Source organism: Lactuca saligna, chromosome 6, assembly GCF_052625555.1.
Source record: "Lactuca saligna cultivar CGN05327 chromosome 6, ASM5262555v1, whole genome shotgun sequence".
Classification (NCBI taxonomy): domain Eukaryota; kingdom Viridiplantae; phylum Streptophyta; class Magnoliopsida; order Asterales; family Asteraceae; genus Lactuca; species Lactuca saligna.
Genome location: NC_136422.1, coordinates 17,863,805 through 17,869,804, shown reverse-complemented (window position 1 = coordinate 17,869,804; position 6,000 = coordinate 17,863,805).

The following is a 6,000-nucleotide window of genomic DNA, read 5'->3' as shown; positions in this document are numbered from 1 at the left end:
CCCAACCGCCCGTGCCTCAACCACAACAGTGCCAACAAAGTCATACGCGGGTTCCAATCCCAAATGCGACAAGTGTAATTATCACCACTATAGGGGAATGCAAGGACTTCCAATGAACCAAATGCAATAAAAAAGGGCACACTGTCCGGTATTGCAAGATGCCCCCACAATAAAACAAAGTAGCCCAACGACAACAACGCCGGAGCCAGTCGTGCATGTTACGGATGCGGGGAAACCGTCCATTTTAAATGCAATTGCCCCAAGAATAACAATCAAAAAACAGGAAGGGTCCTAACCATGGGGAAAGGAGGAGCAGTGCAAGATCCAATAGTGGTGACTGGTACACTTCCCCTCAACAACTCTTATGCGTGCGTTTTATTTGAGAGCGGTGCTTTGCAAAGCTTCGTGAGTCACGAATTCAAACATCTACTCAATCAAAATCCCCACAAATTGAGAGAAAATCTTACAGTCGAGATGGCCAACGGTAAAACAGAATCAACCAATGATATCTACATAGGATGCACGCTAGCATTAAATAACCATTCCTTTCCAATTGATTTGATGCCTGTTAATATTAGAAGCTTTGATGTCATTATTGGCATAGATCTATCGAGCCCCCATGATGATGACATTATGTGTCACGAAAAGGCCGTTCACCTTCATCTTCCCAATAATGAAACCCTGATAGTTTATGGCGATAAACCCGACTCAAACCTTTGACTCATATCTTGCATCGAAGCACAAAAGTGCTTGCATAAAAAGAATCACGTCTTTCTTGCTCATGTCATGGATAATGTGAAGGAGGAGAAAAACATTAACGATATTCCAGAAGTACGTGACTCTCCCAACATATTTCCCAAGGAGTTGTAGGGATTCCCTCCCGAGTGCCAGGTCGAGTTCCAAATCAATCTTGTACTTGGAGCCACTCCAATCGCAAATCACCCTACAGATTAGCTCCTACCGAGATGCAATAGTTATTTAGTCAACTAAGCGAGCTTCTCGACAAGGGATTTATCAGGGCAATCTTTTCACATTGGGGAGCTCCAGTCCTGTTTTTCAAAAAGAAAGACGGATCTTTCAGAATGTGCATCGACTATTGAGAGTTAAACAATCTCACCGTCAAGAATCGATACCCACTCCCTCGAATCGATAATCTATTCGACCATCTCCAAGGAGCCAACTACTTCTCCAAGATAGATATGAGGTCCGGATACCACCAACCGAGGGTCAGAGAAGAGGATATCCCAAGGACTGCTTTCTGAACCCATTATGGGCATTTTGAATTCATAGTCATGCCTTTTGGTCTCACCAATGCACATGTGGACTTCATGGACCTGATGAACAGAGTCTGTCAGCCGTTCCTCAACAACTTCGTGATCGTTTTCATCGATGGTATACTCGTTTACTCTAAGAGTAAGGAAGCGCACAACCAACATTTACGACAGATTTTGGAAATGTTGAGAGCAGAGAAGCTTTACGCAAAGTTCTCTAAATGCAACTTATGGATTCGCAGAGTGGAATTTTTGGGTCATGTAGTCAGTGAAGAGGGAATACATGTGGACCCTACTAAGATCAAGGCTATTGAGGGCTGGGCAACCCCAAGAACCCCAACCGAAATCTGACAATTTTTAGGCTTTGCTGGTTATTACCGAAGGTTCATCCATAATTTTTCCAAAATTACCAAGCCTCTCACCACTCTCACCCGGAATGGTGTACCTTTCCATTGGAATGATAAGAAAGAAGTTGCCTTCCAAACCCTAAAACAATCCCTCTGTAGTGCTCCAGTGTTGTCCTTGCCAGAGGAAACAGAGGACTTCATAGTATATTGCGATGCTTCTAATCAAGGGTCAGGTTGTGCGCTTATGCAGCGCGGAAAGGTGATAGCTTACGCATTAAGGAAAATAAAGACCCATGAAGTAAACTACACCACCCACGATATTGATCTGGGAGTTGTGGTCTTCGCTTTAAAATTTTGGAGGCACTACTTATATGGTACAAGGTGCACCATTTTCACAGACCATAAGAGCCTCCAGCACATTTTGAATAAAAAAGAATTGAACATGAGGCAATGAAGATGGGTCGAACTGCTAAACGACTACGAGTGCGAAATCAAGTACCACCCAGGGAAAGTGAATGTGGTATCCGATGCCTTAAGCCGAAAGGAGTACTGTGGTCTCCAAGTAAGGATGTTAACGATGACCGTCCATTCCCATCTATCCTCACAAATCAAAGAGCCTCAACATGAAGCCTTGAAGCCAGAAAACATCGCCAACGAGGCATTGCGCAGAATGGAAAAGAATCTGAAGATCAAAGAAGACGGAGCCTATTATCTTATGGACCAAATCTGGACACCGAGGTTTGGCGGATTCCGAGACGTGATAATGAATGAGGCTCACAAAACAAGGTACTCTATTCATCTAGGTTTCAACAAGATGTACTTGGATATCAAACAACATTATTGGTGGCCGAATATGAAAGCAGATATTGCCACTTACGTTGGTAAGTGCCTCACTTGTGCCAAAGCAAAAATGGAGTATCAGAAGCCCTCGGGTCTACTTCAACAACCTGAAATACTCGAGTGGAAGTGGAAGAGGATAACAATGGACTTTATAACCAAATTACCCAAGACGGTAGATGGTCTGGATGCTATCTGGGTGATCGTTGACCGATTAACAAAGTCCGCCCATTTCCTGCCAATAAAGCAGATGTACAAGATGGAAAGACTAACACAAATATACCTGAAAAAGGTAGTGAGACTTCATGGAGTCCCCATATCTATTATCTCAGATCGAGATAGTAGATTCACCTCACGTTTTTGGCAGTCGCTCCAGAAAGCATTGGGAACCCAACTGGATATGAGCACTGCATACAACCCTCAGACCGCTGGCCAAAGCAAACGTACTATTCAAACTCTAGAAGACATGCTCCGGGCATGTGTAATAGATTTTAGCAAAGCCTGGGATACCCACCTACCCCTAGTTGAATTTTCATATAACAACAACTATCACACGAGCATAGGAGTCGCTCCCTTTGAGGCCTTGTATGGCCGGAAGTGCAGATCACCCCTCTGTTGGGCTAAAGTGGGTAACATACAGTTGGTAAAAGGGAAATCGCCAAACAATACTCTCACGGGACCCAAAATCATACGAGAAACTACAGAGAAAATAATCCAAATCAAAGAGCGACTCCAAGCATCACGTGACCAATAAAAGAGTTACACTGACAAACAATGAAAACCTCTAGAGTTCCAAGTCGGAGATCAAGTGCTATTAAAGGTATCTCCCTGGAAAGGGATGATCCGTTTCAGGAAATGAGGAAAGCTAAACCCGCGATACATTGTACCATTCGAGATTCTTTCCCGAATTGGTCCTGTGGACTATAAGCTACAACTGCCTTCGGAGCTCAACAATGTACATCCCGTGTTCCACGTATCAAATTTGAAAAATTGCTTATCAGATGAAACCATTGTTATTCATCTAGATTGATCGAGATAAACGAGAATCTCCTGTTCGTTGAAGAACCCGTCGAGATAATGGATAGGGAAGTGAAGCGCACAAAACAGAGTCGCATTCTGATTGTGAAGATTCGATGGAACGCGAAGTGTGGACCGGAATTCACTTGGGAACGTGAAGACTAGATGAAGCGGAAGTAGCCTCACTTATTCTCACATTCATGATCCTACTTTCAGAAGAATTTCGGGATGAAATTCTCTCTAACAGGGGCTGATGTCACAACTAGCATTTTTAGCTAGGAAATTTTGTATCATGTAAACATAAACTATTGTAAGGCTTGTATTAACGCGTTAAAAATTTACATTTTGGGTCCTATTGAACCATGTATTGTTATAATGCAAAGCATTTAGGAATATCTCCCAAATCTCTCTATGTATCTCAAATCTTTCCTAAATCTCTCTAGGTATCTCAAATCTCTCTTAAATCTTCCTATGGAGTTTTCTTAGTCGAAACCAACACAAAACAAAAGAGAGAAAACTTGAAGGAGAAAGCCTAGTTTGGAACCCTTAGAAAGCTTCGGACCCTCCTACCTAGACAATCTCGCTCCGAACCCCCCCCCCCCCCCCCACTATTTCGGAACCACTTGTTGTGCTTCGGTAGATCTCGCATACTCCGGGCCGAAACCTCTCCGGAAAATTTCGTTCCGAAAATTAGTCTCTTAGGACCATCTCGCACGTTTCGAAAGACACCGCCCCAGACAGTTTTACACCTCAGAAGCCTCTGATCTGCTCTGGAAGCTGCTGACCCACTCCATAATTAAGAAGATGACTCCGGAATTCACTCCTTGACTTCGAAAATTGTGAAAAGAACCTGGAACCGCCTGAATCCACTCCAGAACTTAAGTGGAGCTTCGGAATTTATGGCTTGACTCCTGAACTCACTATTGCCTTCGGATTTTGGACCATTTCGTAACTTTTCTTCATTTTAAGGCATTTTAACATTGGGAATCCCACCAAACTCATATTTTTCATAACTTAGACCCCTTAAACCTTCATTTTATGCCAAGATTTAATATTTAAAACATATTTACATAAAATAATAATTAATTGTTATAAAAATATTATATTAAATGATAAAGTGATAAGGGGTTTGACTTTATGATTTAATGTAATCCTCCATTCCCCATGCATTCACAGATCCTCACAAATTATCCAGCAAGTAAACATGGTTTAGCTAGCAGTTCTCCAAGCACACTTCAAAACAAATTCACTCCCTTATTTAAAAAGAAGAACTCCTTTCGTTAACCCTTACTCTTACCCCATTTCATTCCTTGGAGATTTCATACTTCCTCAAAACCCCTTCCTCACCCTATTTAGCAACTAAACCAAACCCATCTAAAGAATAAGTGGATTCTTCCAAAAAACTTATCATCAAGGTGGTTCTTGGAAATTAAGTTTCCTACATATTATTTTGTTAGAATCATCTCATTTACACACAAGGTCCTATTTTAACCTCCTTAGAATAATCTAGGCTTCAAGGAGTTCAACAAAGGCATTCTAGTGCTTAGGATCAAGATCTCTTCTCTACACTTCAAAAACCTCACAAAACCAACTCAAAGTGAGCTTTATACCCCTACTTTTTCGAGTTTTATTGTTTTTGGGGGAGAATACAAGTCAAAAACCTTGTTTTAAACCTTGATTAATCAGTGATTCCAAGTCATCATATTGATTGGTCTACTTACGAGTATAATGTCTTGGTTGGATTTAATGAGGTGTTTAGAGTGGGATTTCTAAACAGTATACTATGTATACCAAACGGACCCTACCTCTGATATGATCCTACTTGGTTGTTCCTTACTTGATAGATCTTGATGTAAACATTGGGATTAGTGAGGAATCTATACTATTATTAGTCATCAGAAATGTAAGACTAAGCTTAGTGACATTCATATCTTGGTCATGTCAGAAGAAAAGTCAAGGAATTCGGCTGAGCGTTGCCGAATTCTCCAGTCACCCACATAAGTCAGGTGAGGGCATAGTTACGTTCATCTTACACATAGATAAAAAAAAGTATTTAGATAATTAAGTGTTATATGTGCTTATTATTTGTAATGAAACCTTCTGTGTTAGATGAAAATATATGAGCCACTTATATGTAACCATATATGTATTTTTATACTTATAATATATGGGGTAGTGAAGGGTAAAGAGAAATGAAAATAATAAAGAGAGGTCGAGACTTTTATAGTACTACCGGAATAGTAATGTAGTTACCTAGTAGGGTATTGATGATGATCACAAACTATTATAGACAAGTCAGGTCAAAATATGGGCAGACACACGACATGTAGATGTTTATAAGCCATACATGGGCAGGTTTACCACCTGTAGGTGTTAGTATATCATACACATGAAGGTTTACAACCTGTAGGTGTTAATAAATCATTATATGGGCAGGTCTATGACCTGTAGGCATTGATGAATCGTACGTGGACTGGTCTACGACCTGTAGATGTTACTGAACTATACATAGGTAGGTCCTCGACCTG